The 27,076-nt window shown below is 47.2% G+C and overlaps 1 non-coding gene across 1 annotated transcript; it reads right to left on the bottom strand.

Annotated features, from left to right (window-relative positions):
- Positions 1-20,743: 20,743 nt before the first annotated feature.
- On the bottom strand, positions 20,744-20,846 carry LOC112610543. Its single transcript, XR_003116421.1, has one exon. It is a non-coding gene; the product is annotated as a U6 spliceosomal RNA (small nuclear RNA).
- Between the last annotated feature and the right edge of the window lie 6,230 nt (positions 20,847-27,076).

The raw sequence follows: 27,076 nt of genomic DNA, 5'->3' as shown, positions 1-27,076 counted from the left end.
TGGAGACCACCCCTCCAGGCAGCGTTGGGGATGCCAGTGGCCCAGGGCTATGCTGAGGTCCTGCAGTTGCAGAGCCTGTAACGTGCGTACAGCCGACCCAGCTGCAGGGAGGGGCTGAGAGGTCTGATGCTGCAATGTGGTTTACGTTCTCTGAAGGCACTGAGCCCGTGGTGTGGTGTGGAGGGCAGGAACTCCAGAAACCAGAAGAGTGAGATGCGGCCAACATGCAGTGCCCAGCTGGGCTGAGGAGCACAGGGCACCAGAGCAGAACAAACAACAAACATACGGCTCCCTGGGTTCGGCAGCCGCCTCGCCCCACCTCAGGTGTTTGTGCTGCAGGAGTTGTCCTGTGCTGGTCAGATGGTGTAGCTGAGCCTCATAAAGATAACAAGACATTGCTCCCAGCACAAACATTTAGGCCAGTCTTCCTCCACACCCATCCCTTGGTAAAAGGGGCAGGGTCGCCGCCTGCCATAGGGTGTCCTTGTGCAGATTAGGAAAAGGCACCCCCCTTTCTCTGGGCAGTGAGACCCCACAGGCTGCCCTCCTCGCTCCTTTGCCAAGCACCGTCTTGCACACGTCTGTATGCTCCCCGATTTCCCAGCTGATGCTTTTTCTTTCTCCACTTTCGGCTCATTCCTCTCAAAGAAGACTGTTTCTAACCTACTTCTTCATAGTACTACCTCAAGCCGTTTCATGGAGCCTATCTTCTTCCTCATTACGTCACTGTGGGATGTGCAGTCAACAATCAAATGAGGCCCAAAGGGAAACTGAGGCATAGAGCACCTAAGTGATACCTGGGGGGAGATTTCGCATCCCAGCTTTTAGAGCCCTCAAAAGTTTCGTGTGTCAGACCCAACCAGTTCCTATGTTCTAAGCGGGTTTTATTTATTTTCATTTTCTTCTTGTTCTGTAAAGCAACCACAGCCACACAGGAGAGAGGAGAGTCCCAATTCTGCCGGCTGCACACAGGCTGTCTCTCTCCCCAGTGGGCTAGGAGCACCTTCTTCCTCTTTGTCCTTTCTTCTTGACAGAGTTCAGAAGGAACAGCTGGCTGCCATCTTCAAGCTCATGAAAGACAATAAGGAGACGTTTGGCGAGATGTCCGATGGCGACGTGCAGGAGCAGCTCCGGCTATACGACATGTAGACTGCGCCCATGGGATGCACAGTGGCCATGCCTGACGCTGTCCCCACCCCTGCCCCACCCCCTTGTTCTTTCCAGACTTCTGTAGGCCTAATTTGCCCTTATAAACATAGATGCAGGCATACATTCTATATGTACTTGCCCAGTTCTTGCAATGTGTATATTACTTTACAGGAATCAAAACTGTTTTCTCGGAGGACAAAGTCCCTGACCCCTCTGGCTTCTGCTTGCTGGTGAGGCTCCAGCTGTTGTGGGGCTCTGAGACCCTCTCCTGATCCAAATCTTTTTTTGTTTGTTTGAGATGGAGTCTCACTCTGTTGCCCAGGCTGGAGTGCAATGGCGTGATCTCAGCTCACTGCAATCTCCACCTCCCAGATTCAGGCGATTCTCCTGCCTCAACCTCCCCAGTAGCTGGGATTACAGGCATGTACCACTACGCCCAGCTAATTTTGTATTTCTAGTAGAGATGGGGTTTCGCCATGTTGGCCAGGCTGGTCTCAAACTCCTGAGCTCAGGTGATCCACCCGCCTCAGCCTCCCAAAGTGTTGGGATTACAAGCGTGAGTCACTTTGCCCAGCCAATAACTACACTCTTATTCTGCCTTATGAGGATTTCTGGAAGCTTCTGTAATTGTAGGGAAGCAAGCTGTAGGGGAGCATTCTTCCTTTTTTTTTTTTTTTTTAGAGACAAGGTCTCATTCTGTCCCCCAGGCTGGAGTGCCGTGGTGCCATCATGACTCACTGCAGCCTTGACCTCCCAGGCCCACAAAATCCTCCTGCTTCGGCATGAGTAACTGGGACTACAGGTGTGTACCACCACACTCAGCTAAAGAAAAGCATTCTTTTCTTTTCTTTTTTGAGACGGAGTCTCGCTCTGGTGCCTGGTCACTGCTTGAACGCTTCACCTTCTGGGTTCAAGTGATTCTCCTGCCTCAGCCTTCCTAGTAGCTGGGATTACAGGCATGCGCCACCACACCCAGCAAATTTTTGTATTTTTAGTAGAGACGGAGTTTCACCATGTTGGCCAGGCTGGTCTCAAACTCCTGACCTCAGGTGAGCCACCTGCCTCGGCCTCCCAAAGTGCTAGGATTACAGGTGTGAGCCACTGTGCCCAGCCAGGAGCACTCTTTTAGCAAAAAGTCTAATTCAGAGACTCACCTTTCATCCTGGCACTAAACAATGGTACTAGAGGTAAGATCTGCCAAGAATTTCTCTCACTTAAGCAGAATACTTACTTTAAATCTAATTAGGCAAGACTTATTTGAGTACTTGCCTAATTATATTTAATTAGAACTATGCTAGACACTGTAGACAGAAGAAATAAAACACCCCACCTGGTCCTTACCTTTCAGCAGGTTAAAGGCCTTTAGGGAAGAAAAGCCCATGTGCAGAGAAAGAGATGTCACCAGAAAGCATTCAATAAAATGCCAAAGTGATCTTACAGAACAGCGCCTGTGACACCGGAGGGGATTGTTCCGTCTTTGTGAGTGAACATACAATGATGGGGATAACTGGTCCTTCACACCATGCAGGTCCCATTTCTGATCACCCCACTGGCAGAACAATTCACAGTTCTTGAGCAAACTGAGTTAGGGAGGGTATGCTAAAGACAGAACCTATGCAAGTTCTTAGAAATAGTTTTTTTTTTTTTTTTTTTTTTTTTTTTTTTTTTTTTTTTGAGACGGAGTCTCGCTCTGCCGCCCAGGCTGGAGTGCAGTGGCCGGATCTCAGCTCACTGCAAGCTCCGCCTCCCGGGTTCACGCCATTCTCCTGCCTCAGCCTCCCGAGTAGTTGGGACTACAGGCGCCCGCCACCGCGCCCGGCTAGTTTTTTGTATTTTTTTTAGTAGAGACGGGGTTTCACCGTGTTAGCCAGGATGGTCTCGATCTCCTGACCTCGTGATCCGCCCGTCTCGGCCTCCCAAAGTGCTGGGATTACAGGCTTGAGCCACCGCGCCCGGCCAGAAATAGTTTTTGTTTGCTGAAATAAAGCTCAATCAACACACTACATGAAAAAAAGTGGAGCAGTGGCATTTCCATGCCTCATGCTCACCATCACGAGGTTAACTTCCCGCCATCGCCTCTTGCCTGCCAGGGGTTCTTCAGAAGCCCCTCTCTGTTCTACCCTTTTGCTTCTTTGCTGACCATTCACTCTCTGTGTCTGTTGTTGGATCCAAATATGAGTGTTTGTCTTTTGTGGTGAATGCTTTTTTCCTTCTTGAAATTGTTTTAATGTGTTCTGTCAAAAGCATTTAACCATGTTATGATTTAAGAATTCTTTGTTCACTTGAGGTCAGGAGTTCAAGACCAGCCTGGCCAATATGGCAAAACCCTGTCTCTACTAAAAATACAAAAATTAGCCCAGCATCCCCTGAACAAATGACCATCTGGAGGAGAAGGTAACTGCATTTCATTGGGGATCTGTGATAAAAGGGAGCATCGGTGTTGGGGAGACACCTGTTCCACCTGAGTTTCCTATGAGGTCCAGGACAGGGCTTGGTGGGCACTCGGAAGCCAGTGTCTGAAGTGCTCAGCATCCTCCTCTTCCTCGGTGGTAGGTGTCTACTGCCCAGGCCCCACCCCTGGCTGTGGACACTTCATGGAAACACTGCTGGTTTGCTATGGTGTTGGGTGGCTCTTGTCTATTCCCCATAAGTGCTGGCCTCTGTTGACACCATTTCTGCCACCTCATCTGAGATTGCTCTCATCAGCTCACAGAGATTCAGTTCAGAGAATGAACCAAATCTAAGCTAAAAAGCATAAAGGAGGGCAGAAAGAAACAGCAGGGTGGGAGAAAGAGCGCAAACACCGCGGGAAAGATGTTTACCTGGCAGCCACGTCACAGAATCACCAGTATGTACGTCACTGCCACCAAGAACCTAGAACCACAGAGGCCTACAGAAGCCAATCCCAGTGGAACTCTCTCCGGATGCGGGGGCTGAGAGAACCTAAAACATTCAGGTGGCCAGAGCTTCTTTCCAGAGATGGGAACCAGTCTCAAAGCCTTTGCATGTCTCCCCTGCCCTCCCTCCATCACTCTGCTGAGAACTCTGCCCCAGGCTGGCCTGCTGACATGACACGAATAGCAGTGGCCTGTCACTCATCAGTATCTGCAGTTCTGTTTACCAAAGCCTGCTTGCTAGAGACTTGTCAGGGCCTCCTTCCCTCAAAGTGTCCATTGTACCTCCATCTGGATACAATCAACTGGCTCCCCACTTCCTGGACTGACAGTAACCACCTTTTCCAATGACCCTGAAGAAAACACGCAATCTAAGCTGCTTTACGAGTAAACCTACAACTGAGGACAAATTTTCTATCAACCCCCAGTACCCCTCTCTGCTGTGGCTGATTTGTTACTGGTTTTCTTTTTTTTTTTCAATTTGAAAATGTAAATAATTATACTAAGACTAGATCACTCTGAGATTGTTTTATTCTAATTTATCCTAAGGACCTGCCTGTACTTAGAGCCTGATACAAAGCCCAAGTTGACCTACTGGGCAGCTCTCTGGGCCTGGAAGGAAGAGCACATGACAAGGCTTCAACAGTACAGCCTGGCTAGGTCCAGGCAGACCATGACTTCTGAAGGCAACAGCATGGTCCACATGGAATCAGGCTGCTGAAGAACAGCAGCGAGAGGCTGCCTCTGAATCACATCTGCAGGGTCACCTGGGCCTGGTGGAGGCCCACAGTCACCCATTAGGCCCCAGTATCCTATGTGGGAGTATCCATGTCTAGTCTCTACTTCTCACTGCAGGAGAGGTGGCAGATGAGGAGGTTTCCTACTTTAAAGCAGGTACAAGTTGTTTCCTTTCTTCCCTCCTCACAGCCTGGAGGGGGAGGTTGTGCCCAGCCTGATAGCAGCTGCCTTGCCCAAGATTACATCCTGTTCTGGGGGCAGCCCACCTCCAAACCAAGTCACTGGTGGGGTACAAAGGCCTGCCTTGTCTGCCAAAAGGACAGTGCTGATGGACCATTCCAGTTCTAGAGTTCCCAAAGAGATGTCTTTTTGGAGAGGGGCAGGGTACCAGAAATCCTTCACTCAGGCTATAGCAGGGCCTCCAGTTACAAGTAACTTGAGTCCCACCCAGCCAAACATGCCTTTCCGGGTCTAGTGCTGGGTTCCAGAACGGGAAACCTGGCAAATTCCTATTGCCACAGATATTTTTTACTATTATTATTGTCACCTTATTTTTCTATTGGTGGAAACCCTCTAGGGCTTCCACCAGATTCTCCACCATTTATGCTATCATTTTTATCAGTTTTGGTTTTATTGTTTCAGTGCTGCTTCTTGCTAACGGTAGCAGCCAATATACATCATCTCTGGCGATAGATCACGCCATAGAAAATATTGTCGTTTTCCTCATTTTTCTTAACGCCACAGAGTCAGCTGGGCTGTAGTACCAGCCCGGATGTACCAGTTTACTCAGCCATTCCCCCTCTCATGGACATCTGCATGGTTTCCAGTCTTGCAAATTTATATAGTGCCGCTACAAATAAAAGCTTGCGCGTATGCTGTTTCATGTTTGTCTAAGTTTACTTTCAGAGTAGATTCTACAGGTGGATTGCGGGTCAAAGGTAAATTTGCACTCCCTCCCAGCAATGCAGGGCAGATAAGTTCCTGTATTGTCCTTAACAGTGTACTTTGTTAAACTTTTGGATTTTTGACAATCTAATGGCTCAGAAGCCTTAGCTCAATGAAGTTTTGTTTCTTTTCTTTTCTTTTTTTTTTTTTTGAGACAGAGTCTTGCTCTGTCGCCCAGGCTGGAGTGCAGTGGCCGGATCTCAGCTCACTGCAAGCTCTGCCTCCCGGGTTTACGCTATTCTCCTGCTTCAGCCTCCCGAGTAGCTGGGACTACAGGCGCCGGCCACCTCGCCCGGCTAATTTCTTGTATTTTTAGTAGAGACGGGGTTTCACCGTGTTAGCCAGGCTGGTCTCGATCTGCTGACTTCGTGATCCGCCCGCCTTGGCCTCCCAAAGTGCTGGGATTACAGGCGTGAGCCGCACCGCGCCCGGCCTCAGTGAGGTTTTCGTTTGCATTCTTCTGATTATGAAAAAGGCTGAGCGCCCACTTAAATGTTTAGGGGCCCCTTGCATTTTTTTTCCTGTAAACTGTCCACTCATGTCTTGTCTCATTAAATACCATCCATCTAATCTCCGCTTTAGCTCACTGAGTTGCGCACATTTCCGACGATCTTGGCGGTAATCTGGGCTCAGCGCGGAAGTTCTCCAACCCTGACACTGCACGGGGAGGGAGTGCTTTGACGAAGGTAACGAAAGAGAATCTGAGTCATTCCAGGGAAAGCCTACTAAAATCAGGAGGCTTTGTGAGAGCCAAAATACTAACTTTCAAAAAAGCAAAAATACTCCCAAACTTCACCGGCAGCAGCTTTACTTACGTGTTATTTTATCTACGGTGCCCATTTTATCTACTGTGGGGACCGCCACATGGAGAAAACCACCCACCCGCGAAGTGAACCAATCACAGCCATAGGGCCGGTGTCGCTCTGCGGCATTTCAGTGGTTCAAGCACCTGCCAATCTGCCGCGAAGCCAAAGGCCTTGTTTTGTGGCCATTGGGTATCGCATCCTTCCATCTTCCCCACCTCAATCCCACCTCACGCGGAGGGTGGAAAGCCCCGGATGTCCGGCCACACCCAAGGCCGCGTTTCCTCAGTGATTGACAAGGGCCATCGTCCAATGAGGAATGCGGCGAGGCCCGGGCAGCCCTGCAGTAGGCACGCGCCTGGCGCCTCAGCTGTAGAAGTGGTCGGGCGCCTGTGGCCCAGCCTATGCTAAGGCCGGCTTGCTGGGGTTCCTCACGGCCGGATGAGCCACACCCGGGCTGCCTGGGAGCCGGAACCGAGCCGAGCCGAGCACAGGTGGACTGGCCGGCAGCTGCCGCTGCTCTGCTCTCGCCGAGAGATTCGCGCCTGCAGCGAATCCCCGGCCGCGTCGAGCTGTGGCCTGGCGTGCGGTGCCTGCCCGAGGCTGGCTCCTGAGTGCCACTCGCGGGACAGAGCCCCGCGTCCCGCATTCGCAAGGTGGGACTAGGGGAGGTTTTTTGATTTTTTTTCTTTCCCTGCCTCAGGTTTCTTCGTACAAATAACACAGGAGGACCCCACCCCATACAGACGGCAGCCGGGTGGGGCGGCGGGGGGTCGCTCCAGTCCTCCTGTCCTCACGTTGGCAGACAGAAATATCTACTCCTTAGCCTTTGTAGGGGCCTGGGCACTTTTGGGAGCCTGAGCTGGAACTGAAGCTGAAGCTGCAGCCCGGGCCTTGGGTTGATCCTTGGCCTCGGCCTTTGGCCGGCACAGCCTGAGCCCCTAGGCAAGGCGGGCGCGAGCACGCTTCCCAAGCTTGGAGTGGGCAGTGTTGTGCTTCTTGGCAAAGCGCATGTTCCTCAGGAACTTGGGGTCCACCCCCCTTAAGAGATTCGTATCTTTGTGATCTGGGTTTCTTGATACCATTTCTGTGCCATTTTCGGCACTGGTTGGGTGTGGTGTGGTTCTTAGACTTGGCCATGTTTGCATCTTAAGCGGCGGCTCCCAAAGCGCCCAGAACTGGGAGCTCTTTTTTTTTTTTTTTTTTTTTGAGACGACGTTGTCTCCCTCTGTCGCCCGGGTTGCAGTGCAGTGGTGCGATCTCGGCTCACTGCAACCTCTGCCAGCGGGTTAAAGCGATTCTTCTACCTCAGCCTCCAGAGTGGCTGGGTCTACAGGCGTTCGCCACCACGCCCTGCTAATTTTTGTATTTTTGGTAGAGACAGGGTTTCACCATGTTGGCCAGGCCGGTCTCGAACATCTGACCTCAAGTGATCCGCCAGCCTTGGCCTCCCAAAGTGCCCGGCCTGGGGCAGCATTTCATGAGCTCCACAAACCGTCCTTGGGCACCAAGCTGGGCCCCGGAATACAAAGATGAGGTGAAACCAGTCCCTGCCCACTAAGACACCCGTGTCTCCACCTTCCTCCCCCTGACGCTCCCAGGCTTGCCCTCGAGCAGATTCGGAGGATGGCCCAGGGTTTCAGGGGGTTTCAGATGGTGGTACTGCAGCTGGACCCAAGACACACACACACACACACACACACACCCCCTTGCTTTTCACATTCCCTATTGTCCCAGGCCTAAGGTAAAAGCCAGCAGTTCTGTACACACCCAACTTCACATCTTCAGGTGGGCTGGCAGTCACACCTTCCCTCACCTGTGCTTGCCCTTTCAAGTACCGCAGGCACCTCAGCTGGGCTTTACCAGAGCAGGCTGAGTACAGGCTGAGTGCCTGTGAAATGGGTTGGACTTACCATTCGGCCAAGTGATCACATTGTTTCCTTTTCTCCACCCAGTTGTGGCCCCCTGCAGGCTCCACATCCCAGGGGGTGGCCCCACCAACTTGGAATCTTTGGTCCTGATGGTGGCCTGGGTCCTCTACAGGTGAAAATTCCTCAGACCAGAGTTGCTGAACTGTGTTAAATAACTCAGTCTGCAATCAGGGTTTTTGAAAATCTCCCTTTTCTCATTCCTTTAAGTACTTTAATTACTTTTTGTGGCTCTCGCTAAGATGGGACAGGCTATGCTCACAGACTGTAGACACTCATTTCCTTCAATGGTTCACATTCACCTCGGGACTGCCATAGGTGGTGTCTTTGGTTCTCTTTGTACTCAGCTTCAATGATACTGCAAGTTAAATTTCAGAAGAGGAGGCAGCTGGCAAGGGGAATAAAATTAAGAAAATTGTTCCAGGAAGAAAAGGTTCAATGAAAGAAATGGGAGAAAGGGGGCAAAGCACAGATGATTCAGATTTGAATATTGAATGGTGTGGGAATTGGCCCATTATACTCTCAGACATTTATTGAGCCTGTCTTCATGCAAAAGTGACATAATGCAGAACGAACTCGACTTGGTTTCTACTTGCAAGGCAAGGTGACAGGAAGGTTCAGTAACTTTTTGGAGTGCATGTCAAGTGCCCTGCAGAGCGCTGTGCTGTGTGCCTTGCAAATAAATGTTCTCTCATTAATCTTCACTACTCTATAAAGGCTGTAACATTCTTTTACAGATGAAGAAAACAAAACTCGAAACATTGAATAAGACTCAATAAAGGAGCAAAAGATCTAAACAGACATTTTCCCAGAAAAGATATACAAATAGCCTATAAGCACATGAAAAGATGCTCAACATGTCAATCAAATGCAAATCAAAAACTGCAACAATGAGACACCACTTTACATCGCGAGGATGGCTGTAATAAAAAAGACAGATAATAACAAGTGGTGGGGAAGTGGAGGAATTGGAACCCTCACACACTCTTCATGGAAATATAAAATGGTGCAGCTACTTTGGAAAACTGGCAGTTTATCCCAATATTAAAGTGATACCAAATGATGCAGCAATTCCGTTCTTAGGTGTATACACAAAAGAATATATATGTACTCTTAGGCGTATACCTATGAAAACATATGTCCACGCAAAAACTTGTACATGGATGCTTAGAGCAGCATTATTCATGATTTGCCAAAAAGCGGAAATAATAGCTAAAAGATGACCGGGTTCAGTGGTTCACGCCTGTCATCCCAGCACTTTGGGAGGCCAAGGTGGGCAGATCACCTGAAGTCAGGAGTTCAAGACCAGCCTGGCCAACGTGATGCAACTCTTTCTCTGCTAAAAAAAAATACAAAAAAAAAAAAAAAAACAGCAACAAAAAACTAGCCAGGCATGATAGTGTGCCTGTAATCCCAGCTACTGCAGAGACTAAAGCAGGAGAGTCACTTGAACCCAGTAGGCAGAGGTTGCAGTGAGCCAAAATTGTGCCACTGCACTCCAACCTGGGTGACAGATGGAGACTCTGTCTCAAAAAATAAAACTAAAAAATAAAAGGTGGAAAGAACATCCATCAACTGGATGCATGGATAAACAAAATGTGATCTATCCACATCATGGAATATTCAACAGTAATAAGGAATGAAGTACTGATACATTCTGTAACATGGATGAACCTAGAAAACATCATGCTGAGTGACAGAAGTCAGACACAAAGAGCACATAGTGTATGATTCCATATACATGAAATGTCCAGAATAGCCAAATCTATAGAGACAGAAAGTAGATGTATGGTTGCCAGAGGCTGGGGGTGGGGTGGAGGGAAGAGAAGTGCCCGCTAATGGGTACAGGGATAAAAACCCAAAATGTTCTAAAATGATTAGAGTGATGGTTGCACAACTCTGAATGGACAAAAAGCCACTGAATTATATGCTTTAAATAGATTAATTGTATGGTATATGAATTATATCTCAATAAAGCATGTATTTACCTATGTATATACATACATATAGCATTGAAGATAAAAGATCCCAGTCAGCATGGCACCATAAGCACATATTGTGGTCTCTCCTTGGGACTTTTTCTTTTGTTTTGAAACAGAATCTCGCTTTGACACCCAGGCTGGACTGCAGTGGTGCAGTCTCCCCTCACTGCAACCTCCACCTCCTAGGTTCAAGCGATTCTTCTGCCTCAGTCTCCTGGGTAGCTGGGATTACAGGCACGCACCACCACACCAGGCTAATTTTTGTATTTTTTGTAGAGACAGGGTTTCACCGTGTTGGCCAGGCTGGTCTCAAACTCCTGACCTCAAATGATCCTTCCACCTTCACATCCCAAAGTGCTAGGATTACAGGCATGAGTCATCGCACCCAGCCCCCTTTGGCCTCTTGAGAGGAATTTTATTTATTTTTTCATCTGTAACCATGAGAGAAAAGAAGGTATAATGATAACAACCAATGTTTATTGTTCGCTATGTGTCTGGCTCTGGGATAAAAACTTTATGTTCTTTTTTTTTTTTAGATGAAGTGTCTGTCGCCCAGGCTGGAGTGCAGTGGTGCAATCTTGGCTCACTGCAACCTCTGCCTTCCAGGATTCAAGCAGTTCTCGTGCATCATCCTCCCGAGTAGCTGGGATTACAGGCATGCCTGGCTAATTTTTGTATTTTTAGTAGAAACAGGGTTTCACCATGTTGGCCAGGCTGGTCTTGAACATCAGACCTCAAGTGATCTGTCCGCCTCGACCTCCCAAAGTGCTGGGATTACAGGCGTAAGCCACAGCGCCCGGCTTAGAACTTTATGTTCTATGTGATTTAGTTCTTGTGAGAAACATGATATGTGGCAGGTTGAGTCCCCAGGAAGCCAACTGAGATGGAGGTCGGCATGTAAGAGGTTTGTTAGGGGTGCTCCCAGGTCAAGACCTGCAGGAGGAGGAGGAAGGGAGAGGACTCAGCACAGGGAGGAGGGAGAGCTGTGATGCAGTAGAGGCTGAGCAGACATTGTGAGGAGTCATTTTGAAACTACTCTCTCCACTGAAGTAGCACCCCCACCCCCCATAGATGCTGACAGTGGAGACTTTTTGACAGCAGCACTCCCAGAAATGGGGGAAAGATCCTTAAAGATCCTTCATTCCTAATGAGAGTTATGGGTGGCACAGCAAAGTATCCACTATGATTATTAGTGTTAGCATCTTTTTTTTTTTTTTTTTTTTTTTGGTAAGCAGGACCTTGCTCTACTGCCCAGGCTGCAGTGCAGTGGCACCATCACAGCTCACTGCAGCCTCAATCTCCTTGGCTCAAGTGATTCTCCCACCTCGGCCTCCCAAAATGCTGCGATTACAGTTATGAACCACCACACCCGACCTCTGCATTTTACAGGTAAGAAAATCCAAGCATAGAGAAGCTAAGTAACCAGCCCAACTTAGTGAATAAGAAGCAGGAGGCATTCAAATCCACTCTGCGTGGTGCAGAACTGGGGGCTGTTAGCTTTGAGGCTGTGCTGCTTCCACCCTGAGGAGTCCTTGAGAGGCATGAAGAAGGGAACCCCTGTCCAGGCATACTGAAGAGGACTGCCCCCTCTAGGGGGGCTGCACAGCTGGGAGTGAGGGATCCCTGGAGCACAGACCTGTTGGGACAACTGCCTACTTGCTAGAGGTATCAGGCCAGTGGATCCTACACAACCCACAAGGCTTTGGATCTGCCAAAAAGCAAGCAGCCCTCATCTTACCCTCAGCGAGATAAACCAGACACAAGAGGACAGATATCCTATGATTCCGCTCATACAAGGTATCTAGATTGGACAAATTCATACAGACAGAAAGTTAGAGGGTGATTGTCAGGGGTTGAGAGGAAGGGAGACTGGAGAGTTATTATCTTTTTTTTTTTTTTTTTTTTTTTGAGACACAGTCTTGCTCTGTTGTCCAGGCTGGAGTGCAGTGGTGTGATCTCGGTTCACTGCAATCCCCGCCTCCCAGGTTCAAGCCATTCTCGTGCCTCAGCCTCCCGTGTAGCTGGGATTACAGGCACGTGCCACCACACTTGGCTAATTTTTGTATTTTTAGTAGAGATGGGGTTTCACCATGTTGGCCAGGCTGGCCTCAAATTCCTGACCTCAAGTGATACATCCACCTCGGCCTCCCAAAGTGCTGGGATTATAGGCGTGAGCCACTGCACCTGGCGTGGATAGTTGTTGTCTAATGGCTAAAGAGTTTCAGTTGGGGAAGATGAAAAAGTTCTGGGGATGGATGGTGGCGATGGTTGCACAACAATGTGAATGTATGTTATCCACTGAAGGAGTTAAGGATGATCAACCTGAAAATATGCAGACTGGGGCCAGGTGCAGTGGCTCATGCCTGTAATCCCAAGAGTTTGGGAGGCTGAAGCGGTAGGATTACTTGAGCCCAGGAATTCAAAACCAGCCTGGGCAATAGAGGGACCTCAACTCTACAAAAAAAAAAAATTTTTTTTTTTTTAATTAACTGAGCGTGGTGGCACGTGTTTGTAGTCTCAGCTACCTGGGAAGGCTGAAGTGGAAGGATTGCTTGAGCCCAGGAGGACACAGCTGCAGTAAGCCGTGACTAGCTACACTCCAGCTTGAGTGGCAGAGCGAGACCCTGTCTCAAAAAAGAAAAATGTTGGTCGGGCGCTGTGGCTCACGCCTGTAATCCCAACACTATGGGAGGCCCAGGCGGGTGGATCACGAGGTCAGGAGATCGAGACCATCCTGGCTAACATGGTGAAACCCCGTCTCTACTAAAAAAAAAAAAAAAATGCAAAATATTAGCCGGGCGTGGCGGCGGGTGCCTGTAGTCCCAGCTACTTGGGAGCCTGAGGCAGGAGAATGGTGTGAACCTGGAAGGCGGAGCTTGCAGTGAGCGGAGATCACGCCACTGCACTCCAGCCTGGGCGACTAAGCAAGACTCCGTCTCAAAAAAAAAAAAAAAATTGCAGATTTAGTAAACTGATTATTTCAGATTGAAGGCATTTGAGAAACTGCAGTTGCAGTTCATCACAGCAGAAAAAAAATTATACACACACAAAAATGTCTAGGTTTTGTTTACCTGGGTATTTTATTTTCTATTTTAAATTGCAAAGAAAGAAAAGAACATAGCAAAGGGTATGAAAATTCATCACAGCAAATGGCCAATAAATATGAAAAAAGATTCTCAACCTCAGTAATCAGACAAATGCAAATGAAAGCAATAATCTTTTTTAAAATTTTTAAATCATCAGAGCAGCAAAATATTGAAAGGTTGATAATGTCATATTTTGTTAAGGGTATAGGAAAAGCCATATTACAATCTGCTAATGGTAATATAATTATTAAAATTGTATCAAATAACTTTAATAAATGGTCATGTAATTTTATATAATTTATTAAAATTTAAATAAGATACGCTATGATGCAATAATCCTACCTATATCTGCCCTAGAGAAATATTTTGGAGTCCATGGAAATATGTCCAAGGATGTTCACAGCAGCATCTGTGTGATAAGAAAAATTAGGAACAGCCTAACATACAGGCTATGACGCAGCAGTTAGCAGCAGTGAAAAGGGATGAACCCATGCTACCTACCTACAAGGAAAGATCCTTAAGACACATGGTTGGCCGGGTGCGGTGGCTCACCTCTGTAATCCCAGCACTTTGGGAGGCCGAGGTAGGCGGATGACGAGGTCAGGAGTTTGAGACCAGCCTGGCTAACATGGTGAAACCCCATCTCTACTAAAAATACAAAAATTAGCTGGGTGTGGTGGCGGGTGACTGTAAGTCCAGCTACTCAGGAGGCTGAGGCAGGAGAATCTCTTGAACCCAGGAGACGGAGGTTGCAGTGAGCCAAGGTCGTGCCACTGCACCCCAGCCTGGGTGACACAGCAAGACTCTGTCTCAAAAAAAAAGGAAATAAGATAATCTAAATTGCAGTCTTGGTGGAGTACAGTGGCTGACGCCTATGGCAGAAGGATCACTTGAGTGGAGGAGTTCGAGACCAGCCTGGGCAATGAAGTCTACAAAAAATAAACAGTTTAGCTGGACGTTGTGGTGCTGCTGTAGTTCCAGCTATTTGGGAGGCTGAGGGGGAAGGATTGTTTGAGCCCAAGAGTTTGACGCTGCAGTGAGCTATGATTAAGCCATTGCACTCCAACCTAGGTGACAGAGGAGACGGTGTTTCTAAAATAAGAGCATTTTTAAAAAACATAATCACCATATAATTGTCACCTTTAATACATGTAATAATTCCTTAATGTCATTTATTATCTGGTTATTGAAATTGGTTGGTTTAGGGCACAGTGGCTTGTACCTGTAATCCAGCACTTGAGCTCAGGAGTTTGAGACCAGCCTGGGCAGCATGGTGAAACCCCGACTCTACTAAAAATACAAAAATTAGCCAGGTATAGTGGTGCGTGCCTATAGTCCCAGCTACTTGGGAGGCTGGGGCAAAAGCATCGCTTGAACTTGGGAGGCAGAGGTTGCAGTAAGCCAAGATTGCACCACTACACTCCAGCCTGGGTGACAGAGTGAGACTCTGTCTGAAAAAAAAAATTTAAAAAATAAGAAATTGGTCGGTTTATTCAAATCAGAATCCAAACAAGAGTCACCCATTGCAATTAGTTGTGCCTCCAAGTCTCTTTTATTCACAACGGTCTTCTCGTCTTTTTTTTTTTTTTTTTTTTTTTTTTGAGATGGAGTTTCGCTCTTGGTGCCCAGACTGGAGTGCAATGGCACAATCTCAGCTCACTGCAAAGTTCACCTCCTGGGTTCAAGCAATTCTCCTGCCTTGGCCTCCTGAGTAGCTGGGATTACAGGCATGTACCACCACACCTGGCTAATTTTTGTATTTTTAGTAGAGACGGGTTTTCACCATGTTGGCCAGGCTGGTCTTGAACTCCTGACCTCAGGTGATCCACCCACCTCAGCCTCCCAAGTGCTGGGATTACAGGCGTAAGCCACCACGCCTTTGTTAATTTTTTTTAGTTTGAAATAAGACTTACAGAAAAGTTGCAAGGTTAATACAACAGACTCCCATATGCCCTTTATCCAGATTCCCCAGTTGTTAGCATTTTACCACATTTGTTTAATTATTTTTCTCTCATATATAGGCATACATACATATATCATTTTAGCCACTTGAGAATGAATCGCAAACAGTGTCCCTTTCCTCTAAATATTGGAGTAAAGAACAGAACATACTGTTAAATAGTCATGAGCAATGATCAATATTAGGAAACTTATATTCATACAATTCTATTATTTAATCTATGAGTTATTCATACTTTGCCAGTTGACCAACAATGTCCTTTTTTTTTTTTTTTTTTTTTTGAGACGGAGTCTCGCTCTGTCGCCCAGGCTGGAGTGCAGTGGCCGGATCTCAGCTCACTGCAAGCTCCGCCTCCCGGGTTTACGCCATTCTCCTGCCTCAGCCTCCCCAGTAGCTGGGACTACAGGCGCCTGCCACCTCGCCCGGCTAGTTTTTTGTATTTTTTTTAGTAGAGACGGGGTTTCATCATGTTAGCCAGGATGGTCTCGATCTCCTGACCTCGTGATCCACCCGTCTCGGCCTCCCAAAGTGCTGGGATTACAGGCTTGAGCCACCGCGCCCGGCCAACAATGTCCTTAATAAAAAAAAAAAGTCTGTTCCAGGATCTAATCCATGATTAAACACTGCATTTATCTCTGTGTCTTTAGTGTCACTTACTCTGGAACAGCTCCTCAGTCTCTGTCTTTCATGACCTTGACATTTCCTAAGAGTACAGGCCAGTTATTTAATAGATTCTGTGAACTTGGAACAAATTTGTCTTTGATAATTTCTTGCTCTCTGTCATAACAGGATGCCCCACACCCATGTACATTTCCTGGTCCTGATTCTCAACGACCATTTCTTGCATGGGAAAGAAATGGGACCTGAGGCCAGGCAAGGTAACTCATACCTGTAATCCCAGAACTTCGGGAGACTGAGGCGGGAAGATCACCTGAGGTCAGGAGTTTGAGACCAGCTTGGCCAATATGATGAAACCCTGTCTCTACTAAAAATACAAAAACTAGCCAGGCACAGTGGTGAGTACCTGTCATCCCAGTCACTCAGGAGGCTGAGGCGGGAGAATCGCTTGAACCTGGGAGGTGGAGGCTGCAATGAACCGAGATCACACCACTGCACTCCAGCCTGGGCCACAGTGCAAGACTCCATCTCAAAAAAAAAAAAAAAAAAAAAGGGACCTAAATCCTGATGATAGAGCTATTGATTGGGGTGAGATGCAATATTGATTGGGGTGAGATGCAAGTGGGGACTGGGGTTGCAACCAGCTGAGCATCCCGGGACTGCCTCCAGCCCTGGAGACTCCTCATTCTGGGGAATGGCAGCTTCGTGCTGGTCTCTGTGGATGAGTTTCTCAGATGCCTGGGTGACACCGAGGTAGAGCGGGGAACCTGCAGACCTCGTCCCCTGCATAGTTCTGGGTGTGGCTCATCCAGGATAACCCTCGAATTTCCTCGTACCCGTTTTTTTTATGACAGATTTTATTGCATTTTAGGGCTTGAGAGGTTTACTTGTTTTTTCTTATCTAATATTATTGATTTCCTGTAGCCACCAGCAGGGCAAACACAAAATTGGGGCATCCACATGCTGTCAAGGAGGTGTCAAAATATGTGATAAACATAGGGTAACCCAGCAAAACAACTCAGACTATAATTACACAGTGAACACACCCTGCTGCAGAGGACTTGCTCTGTCCCAGGCGGTGCGGGTGGCTGCTCATCCATGGAGACGATTGTTCTTGGCAGGTCCTTCCTGCGGGGATGGATGCAGGGCAGAGGGTTACTGACTCACAGAGAATGGCTGCACTCACTGGCAAAATCCTCTCTCCGATTTTTGTGAATGTTCTCACAGAAGAAACTCCTAAGTGATCTGCAGTCTCAGGGCTAGATTCCTACCACTGCGCAGTTCCTGGGCCACAGCTCCCAAGGAAACAGGGAGTCTGCAGGAACAGGTCAATAACTTATTGTTGCACCTCTGGTTTCTGAGTGTTCCAAACAGAAGGGTAGCAGAAAGTGCTGCAGGGCTATTCGGGAAGAGGGCCTCAGGACAGAACTGCCAGTGTCAGAGAAGAGGCGGACTGGGGACATCAAAGGAGAGGGGAAAATGTATCCAGACAGGAATCTAAGTGCAGTTGTTTTCTTGAGAAGTCTCACCTCACTGAGACCTCACCTGAACATGAAACCATTTTCTTTTTCTTTCTTTTTTTATTTTTGAGATGGGGTCTGGCTGTTGCCCAGCCTGAAGTGCAGTGGGGTGATCTTGACTCACTGCAACCTCTGCCTCCTGGGCTTAAGCCATCCTCCCATCTCAGCCTCCCAAGTACCTGTAGTAAGGCACACACCATCATGCCCGGCTAATTTTTGTATTTGTAGAGATGGGGTTTTGGCCCACCCCTGTAATCCCTGTAATCCCAGCACTTTGGGAGGCTGAGGTGGGCAGATCACTTCAGGTCAGGAGTTCAAGGCCAACCTGTCCAATGTGGTGAAATCCCATCTCTACTAAACATATAAAAATTAGCCAGGCATGATGGTGGGCACCTGTAATCTCAGCTACTCAGGAAACTGAGGCAGGAGAATCGCTGGAACCCAGGAGGTAGAGGTTGCAGTGAGCCAAGATCACGCTACTGTACTCCAGCCTAGGCGTCGGACTGAGACGCTGTCTCAAAAAAGAAAACAAAAAACAAGAGGTGGAGTTTTGCCATGTTTCCCAAGCTTGTCTTGAACTCCTGTGCTCAAGCTATCTGCCTTCTTTGGCCTCTCAAAGTGCTGGGATTCCAGGCATGAGCCATGGTACCCAGCCCATTTTCTATTTTCTAATCACTGCTTCCAATCACTCTATGCCAACTCCCTTCAGTCCTTTAGCAATATCTTGGGCAGATTCATCACTTTAGCCTGGTAAAGCTCAGACCAGCCCTGTTTCAAGCCCCACTCACATATCTGGTTCACAGTGCTTCACCTCCTCTTCCCAGCACAAGCTGGGCACTCACACTGCTTGCTGGGAGAATGAGGAGATTGGGGAGTGGGCCTGGTCCAGTTCTGTGATACCTGCTGCCTCCTCTCTTTACAAGGCCTCGCTTCCTAACTGCCCTGGTGTAGAGAGCAGGAAATGGAAGTGGTCAGGACACGGAAGAAGGCAGCAGAGGTGTCTTAATGTAGCTGGCTATAGGTCCAAGGTGAGGAGGCCCCAGATCCAGATGGACTTGGTTCCATCTATTGCTGCTGGCCTCTGTGGATGGGGTGGGCTCTGCATAGATGGTGTCCCCTCTTTAACAAAGCCCTGCTCAGAAAACCCAGCCTAGTCTTCCCTGGCCCCACCAGGAAATCTACTTTCCAATCTCCAGAGGGGGGTCCTATTATTTGTTGCAGAGGCCACCTGGACAGCATGTGAGCTCTGCCCTTCCTCTCAACTTTGTGCTTCTTCCTATGGAGACGTTGAGGCTTTTCTGCACCTTCCAAAGGTCATGGGAGATGGCCTGGGGGTGCCCCTTTCTTGTTCCTCAACTCAGACAAGGTTTTCGAACCCTGCCAGCACGGGCCGCGCTCGTGGATAGGTAGACTGCCTTCAGCAATCACAGCACTGTCAATGCTTGATTCCATTTCTAAATCTGTTTCCCAGGCTGGTCTGGAACTCCTAAATCTGGGCCACAGGCATAAAAGAAGCTGCATGTAATTAGTTTGCTTCTTTCCATAGACCTGTTTGTTGAAATGGAGTATTCTTCTGGCAAATCATCACATAGAAAAAGCGGTGGGTACAAAGAGCCCAGATGGAAAGCCTGAAGAAAAAAACAAACTCTTTTTTGGTCTGATTTGGGTAGAAATGATATTCCAAAGCAGAATATCAGTTGCAAAGAGATTATTATCCTCACTCCCTAAGCAAATATCCAGGGGACAGACATTCTTTTAATCTTGGACGATTTTCACAAGCTGTATACCTCTGGGGATATTGACAAAGACATTTTCAACAGAACAAAAATCAATGATAATTATAGTTTGTGGCCTTTGAAGCAAAATAAAATGAGACCTATCAAGACACACCAAATCATTTACACCCCTTTTAAAACCAGTAAGAAGGCTAGTATGTCCAGGACAATAACAAACTAGGGGCCTCAAAACACGTTTTTGGTCAGGCACAGTGGCTCACGCCTGTAATCCCAGCACTTTGGGAGGCCGAGGTGGGCAGATCACCTGAGGTCAGGAGTTCAAGGCCAGCCTGGGCAACATGGTGAAACCCTGTCTCTACTAAAAATACAAAAATTAGCCAGGCATAGTGGCAGATGCCTATAGTCACAGCTGCTCGTGAGGCTGAGGCAGGAGAATCACTTGAACCCAGGAGGCGGAGTTTGCAGTGAGCCGAGATTGCGCCACTGTACTCCAGCCTGGGCAATAGAGTGAGACTCCATTTCAAAAAAAAAAAGAAAACAAATCTGGTTGTTTAAGAGTCTGGGACCTCCCCCTTCTCTCTCTCTCTCACTCCTGCTTTCTCCTTGTGATGCGCCTGTTTCCCTTCGCCTTACACCATGACTGTAAGCCACCTGAGGGGCTCATCAGAAGCAGATGCTGGCACCAAGCTTCCTATACAGAATCCAGAACCATGAGCAAATTAAACCTTTTTTCTTTATACATTACCCAGCCTTTATAAATTTCTCATGGCTTACTTCCTCCTCTTACCTGGTCACTTCCTCAGAGAGGCCTTCCCTAACCACAGCTCTTACTCCATGCTTCATTTTTCTTGTTTGTTTATTTATTGAGACAGAGTCCCATTCTCTCGCCCAGGCTGGAGTGCAATGGTTTGATCATAGCTCACTGCAGCCTCCAACTCCTCAGCTCAAGCAATCCTCCTGCCTCAGCCTCCCCAGCAACGGGCACCACAGGCATGAGCCACCACACCCAACCCATTTTTAAAATTTTATGCACAGATAGGGCCTTACTATGTTGTCCAGGCCAGTCTCAAACTCCTGGACTCAAGCGATCTTTCTGCCTCCACCTCCCAAAGTGCTGGGATTACAGTCATGAGCCTTGGTGCCCTGCCACACATTTTTCTTCAGAGCATGGATTATTATCTGTCTAATTGATTGTCCACTGTCTCTGTTCTGGGAGCTTACCTCAATGAAGGCAGGACTGCTATATTTTGTTCATCGCTATGTCCTCGGCACCAATAGTGCCTGGTGTTGGAGAAATAATCATTAAAAATAAGTCTCCTGCTACTCCAGAAAACTTCTCCACAAAGGCGCCTTTAGCACACAGCTAGTATTATTGTTACTACCTTTTAATGTGGAGCGCTTCACAAATTTGCATGTCATCCTTGCACAGGGGTCATGCTGATTTTCTCTGTGTGGTTCCAATTTTAGTATATCTGCTGCCGAAGCAGGCACAGCACAGGTTATTAATATTGCAGGCTAAGTACAATATGGCCATTAATTTTCAACCCTTCCTCTCTGGGGACTGGTGGCCAGGGTAGAGTTTTCCTGCTAGAATCTCATCCTCTGCCTTTCATGTGCTGATGCCCCGTGTTACTACGTGAGCCTCACTGGCCAGGTAGGGAACACTGGATAGGGAACCTTCCAGTACCTGAGCTGGCCAAGTGCCCCTCCTCTGTGTCTCTACTGGCCCCGTGTGTTTTCTGTCACTCATTGATACAACAGTTTACAGTACTTACCCCAGGAGTTAGTATATAGTAAACTCTTAGGAAATGTGAACTGAATTAATTCACAAGCAAAACCTTTGAGTTCATGTCACATTTCTTTTAGATTGCACCCATTACCACAATACTGGGCTGTGGTGTAGGCCTCCCTTGCTATCAAACTCATTCTTCTAAAAGGAGAGTACATGGGAAGGTGGAAGGACTTCCCATGTCCCAGGAAATGGTTGGCTGTAATCTTAGAAAATGAACTAGGGCCCGGGCATGGTGGCTCACGCCTGTAATCCCAGCACTTTGGAAGGCCAAGGTGGGCAGATCACCTGAGGTCAGGAGTTTGAGACCAGCCTGGCCAACATGGGAAACCACTTCTCTACTGAAAATACAAAAATTGGCTGGGCGTGGTGGCGCACGCCTGTAATCCCAGCTGTTTGGGAGGCTGAGACAGGAGAATTGCTTGAACTCGAGAGGCAATGGTTGCAGTGAGCCAAGATGGCACCACTGCACTCCAGCATGGGCAACAGAGCGAGACTTCCATCTCAAAAAAAAGAAAATGAGGCCAAGCATGGTGGCTCATGCCTGTAATCCCAGCACTTTGGGAGGCCGAGGTGGGCGGATCACCTGAGGTTAGGAGTTCAAGACCAGCCTGGCCAACACGGTGAAATCCCATCTCTATTAAAAATACGAAAATTAGCCAGGCATGGTGGCACGTGCCTATAGTCCCAACTACTTGGGAGGCTGAGGCAGAAGAATCGCTTGAACCCAGGAAGTGGAGGTTGCAGTGAGGCAAAATCGCGCCACCGCACTCCAGCTTGGGCAACAGAGCAAGACTGCGCCTCAAAAAAAAAAAGAAAATGAACTAGGGTTCTTTGGTCATTATTAGAGCCTTAGGAGAACAAGAAATATGGCAATTGTATTCAGAGACCAAAGAAATGTTGTCAAACAAGTCTATTAGGGCCTGTCTGACTTTTTCAGCTACCTGAAAGACCAGCTGCTGCAGCCCAAAGGGACTTCAATCAGCCACCCAGCCCAGGTTCAGTCTTCCAAGTCAGCCACACCCGACGATCACGACCATCCAGGAGGTAGAACGGTCTGTAAGGAGGAAATACCAGAAAGCTCACTTAATATTGAATCCTTGCCTAGGGCACCTTAATTATCTACTCCTTTATTAAACAACAGAGTCGCAAATTAACATCTTTTCTGTTTTTACCAGTTGGCATTATTTTTGCCTTTGTGTTACTGTGCAAATATTCTAAGAAATAGATATGCCTGTTGAGCCTGTTACAAGGACAAATATTGCAGTTTTAGGAACCAGGGGCATTGTTAGAATTGTTAGAAACAAGAAAAAAGAAAACACTGGCCGAAGAGGAGTGTAAAACTATTTCACCTTTATACTTGCACCAGAAGAGTGCCATTCCTGGACTTCGCACTTTAGAAAACCCCAAATCACAGATGTACAAATGGAAAATTACTAAAGAACAACAGGAACCTGGCCGGGCGCGGTGGCTCATGCCTGTAATCCCAGCACTTTGGGAGGCCCAGGCGGGCGGATCACGAGGTCAGGAGATCAAGACGATCCTGGCAAACATGGTGAAACCCCGTCTCTACTAAAAATACAAAACATTAGCCGGGCGTGGTGGCGGGTGCCTGTAGTCTCAGCTAGTCGGAAGGCTGAGGCAGAAGAATGGCGTGAACCCGGGAGGCAGAGCTTGCAGTGAGCCAAGATCGAGCCACTGCACTCCAGCCTGGATGAAAGAGTGAGACTCTGTCTCAGAAAAATAAAAAATGAACAGCAGGCACTTACGTTGCTTGGATCTGGTGAACGGTGATAGTGCGGCACAATCTAGAGCCTTCGACACAGGCATTTGTGACTCACACTGTTCAGGCCCCAGAGAAAGGCTTCTCCACATCACTTGCCCTATGTCTTCAGAATCAAAGGTGACAGTGTCTGGCTGCTATCTAGATTTGTGGGTTCTTCGGAGGCAAGCACTGACTCAAGATGTGGGAAGAATGTGAGCAGCACAGGTGCTTGGTAATAAAAATAATTAATTAATAAGCTTGTCAATTCCTACTTTCAGAGAGCAGAAATACAAATGATTTTTGTATAACAAAACACATTTCCCTACTCTTTTTTTTGAGACAGAGTCTCGCTCTATTGTCCAGGCTGAAGTACAATGGCATGATCTCAGCTCACTGCAACCTCTGCCACCCGGGCTCAAGCAGTTCTCCTGCCTCAGCCTCCCAAGTAGCTGGGATTACAGGCGTGCACCACCACACCCAGCTAATTTCATATTTTTAGTAGAGATGGTGTTTCACCATGTTGGCCAGGCTGGTCTTGAACTCCTGACCTCAGGTGATCTGCCCACCATGGCCTCCCAAAGTGCTGGGATTACAGGCGTGAGCCACCGCGACCAGCCACATTTTCCCACTTGTATTGATTGTCCAATTCCTGATTCTGGAGGTACTCCCAAATCAGTGCAATATTTGTCACAGTTCTAAAGAATATTTGTGGCTACACGTGGTAGCTCACACCTGTAATCCCAGCACTTTGGGATGCCAAGGCACGAGGACTGCTTGAGCCGAGGAGCTCCAGATGAGCCCGGGAAACATACTGAGACTCTGTCTCTACAAAATTTAAAAAATTAAATTAAACTAAATTTTGCAATAGTAAAAACCTCATATCACTTCTAGGTTTGGATAAATTGGATCTAGATGTAATGTGTGAAATGTGATGCCATTTCTTTATGTTGGCAACTAGATGGACATTGAACACTAAAATTGTGGACAGTTTCTTTTTGCATAAAGATATTTTTACAGGCATACCTTGTTTTATTGCATTTCACTGTATTTTGCAGATAGTGCTGTTTTACAAGCTGAAGGTTTACAGCAACCCTCCATCAAGTAAGTCTATCGGCCTCATGTTTTCAACAGCAAGTGCTCTACTTCATGTCTGTGTCACATTTTGGTAATTCTTGCCATATTTCAAACTTTTTCTTTCTTTTTTCTTTTTTTCTTTTCTTCTTTTTTTTTTTTAGACAGAGTCTCGCTCTGTCGCCCAGGCTGCAATGCAGTGACGTGATCTCGGCTCACTGCAACCTCCACCTCCTGGGTTCAAAGGATTCCTCAGCCTCAGCCTCCCGAGTAAATGGAACTACAGGTGCATGCCACCACGCCTGACTAATTTTTGTATTTTTAGTAAAGACAGGGTTTCACCATGTTGGCCAGGCTGGTCTCGAACTCCTGACCTCAAGTGATCTGCCCGCCTCGGCCTCCCAAAGTGTTAGGATTACAGGCATGAACCACTGCACCCGGCCACCAAACTTTTTCTTTTTCTTTTCTTTTTTTTTTTTTTTTTGAGATGGAGTCTCACTCTATCGCCCAGGCTGGAGTGCAGTGGTGCCATCTTGGCTCACTACAACCTCTGCCTCCCAGGTTCAAGTGATTTTCCTGCCTCAGCCTCCCAAGTAGCTGGGATTACAGGCACGTGGCCCCACACCTGGCTAATTTTTTGTATTTTTAGTACAGATGGGGTTTCACCATCTTGGCCAGGTTGGTTTTGAACACCTGACCTCGTCATCCACCTGCCTCGGCCTCCTAAAGTGTTGGGATTACAGGCATGAACCACCGTGCCCGACCCAAACTTTTTCATTATTATTATATTTGTTATGGTAATCTATGATCAGTAATCTTTGATGTTCCTATTGTAATTCTGGGGGGCACCAGGAACCATGCCCAGTAAGACGGCAAAACTTAATAAATATTGTAGTCTGACTGCTCAAGTGAAAGGAAGAATCATGCATCTCTTGCTTTCAGTCAAAAGCTAGAAATGATTAAATTAGAAATGAAGAAGGCATGTAGAAACCTGAAACAGGCTAATAGCTAGCCCTCTTGCACCAATTAGCCAAGCTGTTAATTCAAAGGAAAAATTTTTGAAGGAAATTAAAAGTGCCACTCCATGGAACACATAAATGATAAGAAAGTGAAACATGGCTGGGCACGGCAGCTTGGCTGGGCACAGTGGCTCACACCTGTAATCCCAGTACTTTGGGAGGCCAAGGTGGGTGGGCAGGTCACTTGAGGTCAGGAGTTCGAGACTAGCCTAGACAACATGGCAAAACCCCGTCTCTACTAAAATTACAAAAAAAATTTAGCTGGGTATGGTGGTGCACACCTGTAATCCCAGCTACTCTGGAGGCTGATGCACAAGAATCGCCTGAACTGAATTGGAGGTTTCAGTGAGCCAAGATTGTGCCACTGCACTCCAGCCTGGGCAATAGAGCAAGAATCTGTTTAAAAAAAAAAAAAAGAAAGAAAGAAAGTGAAACAGTCTTATAGCTGTTACAAAGAAAGTTTAGTGGTCTGGATAGAAGATCCAGCCAGCTACAATATTCCCTGAAGCCATAGCCTATTCTGGAGCAAGGCTGGAACTCTCTTCAATTCCATGAAGGCTAAGAGAGGTGAGGAAGCTGCAGAAAGAAGTTAGAAGCTAGCAGAGGTTGGTTCATAAAGATTACAGAAAGAAGCCATCTCCATAAATGAAAATGCAAGGTAAAACAGCAAGTTTGGCTGTAGAACCTGTAGCATGTTATCCAGATCTAGCTAAGATCATTGATGAAGGTGGCTACAGTAAATAACAGATTTTCAATTTAGAAGAAACAGCCTTACATTGGAAGATGCCATCCAGGACTTTTCCAGCTAGAAAGGAGTTAATGCCTGGTTTCAAAGCTTCAAAGTACAGGCTGACTTGTTAGGGGCTAATGCAGTTGGTGACTTTTAAGTTGAAGTCACTGCTTATTTACCATTCCGAAAATCCTATGGCTCATAAGAATCATGCTAAAGCTACTCTGCCTGTGCTCTGGAAGTGGAATGACAAAGCCTGCATGACAGCACATCTCATTTAGAGAATGATTTACTGAATATATATATATAGAAGGAGTCTCACTCTGTCGCCGATGCTGGATCTTGGCTCACTGCAACCTCCACTTCCCGAATTCAAGTGACTCTCCTGCCTCAGACTCCCAGGTAGCTGGGATTACAGGCGCATGCCACTATGCCTGGCTAATTTTTTGTATTTTTAGTAGAGATGGGTTTCACTGTGTTAGCCAGGATTGTCTTGATCACCTGACCTTGTGATCTGCCCACCTCAGCCTCCCAAAGTGCTGGGATTACAGGCGTGAGTCACCGCACCCAGCCAGATTTACTGAATATTTTAAGCCCACTGTTGAGACCTACTGCTAAGAAGAAGAGACTCTTTTGAAAATATTACTGCTCATTGACAATGTACCTGGTCACCCAAGAGCTCTGATGTAGATATACAAGAAAATTAATGTTGTCATGCCTGTTAACACAACGTTCATTCTGCAGCCCATGGAATAAGGAGTAATATTAACTTTCAAGTCTTATTATTCAAGCAATATATTTTGTAAGGATATAGCTGCCATAGATAGTGATTTGTCTGATGGATCTAGGCAAAGTAAGTTGAAAACCTTCTAGAAAGGATTCATCATTTTAGAGTCCCTGAAGAACATTCATGATTTGTGGCTAGAGGTCAAAATATCAACATTAACAGGAGTTTGGAAGAAGTTGGTTCCAACCTTGGTGGATGACTTTGAGAGACTTAAAACTTCAGTAGAAGAAGTCACCGCAGATGTGGTATAAACAGCAAGAGAAGCAGAATTAGAGGTGGAACCTGAAGATGTTGCTGAGTTGCTGCAATCTCATGATCAAACGTCTACGGATAAGAAGTTGCTTCTTATGCATGCACCACGAGGGTTTCTTGAGATGGAATCTACTCCTGGTGAAGATCCTGTGAACACTGTTGAAATGAAAACAGCCCCCGCTGGCTGCTCTGAAAAGCCATGTTTGCATTGTTCCTCGTCTGACTCCTTGGTTCCTCCTCCACCACAGACTCCAGCAGCTTTATTGCCAGAGTCCTGGAATTCTTGCTTTCTTTTTAATCCCCT

This window comes from Theropithecus gelada, chromosome 16, assembly GCF_003255815.1.
Source record: "Theropithecus gelada isolate Dixy chromosome 16, Tgel_1.0, whole genome shotgun sequence".
Classification (NCBI taxonomy): domain Eukaryota; kingdom Metazoa; phylum Chordata; class Mammalia; order Primates; family Cercopithecidae; genus Theropithecus; species Theropithecus gelada.
Note: the sequence above shows the minus strand (reverse complement) of the source record. Positions and strands in the feature narration are given on the sequence as shown.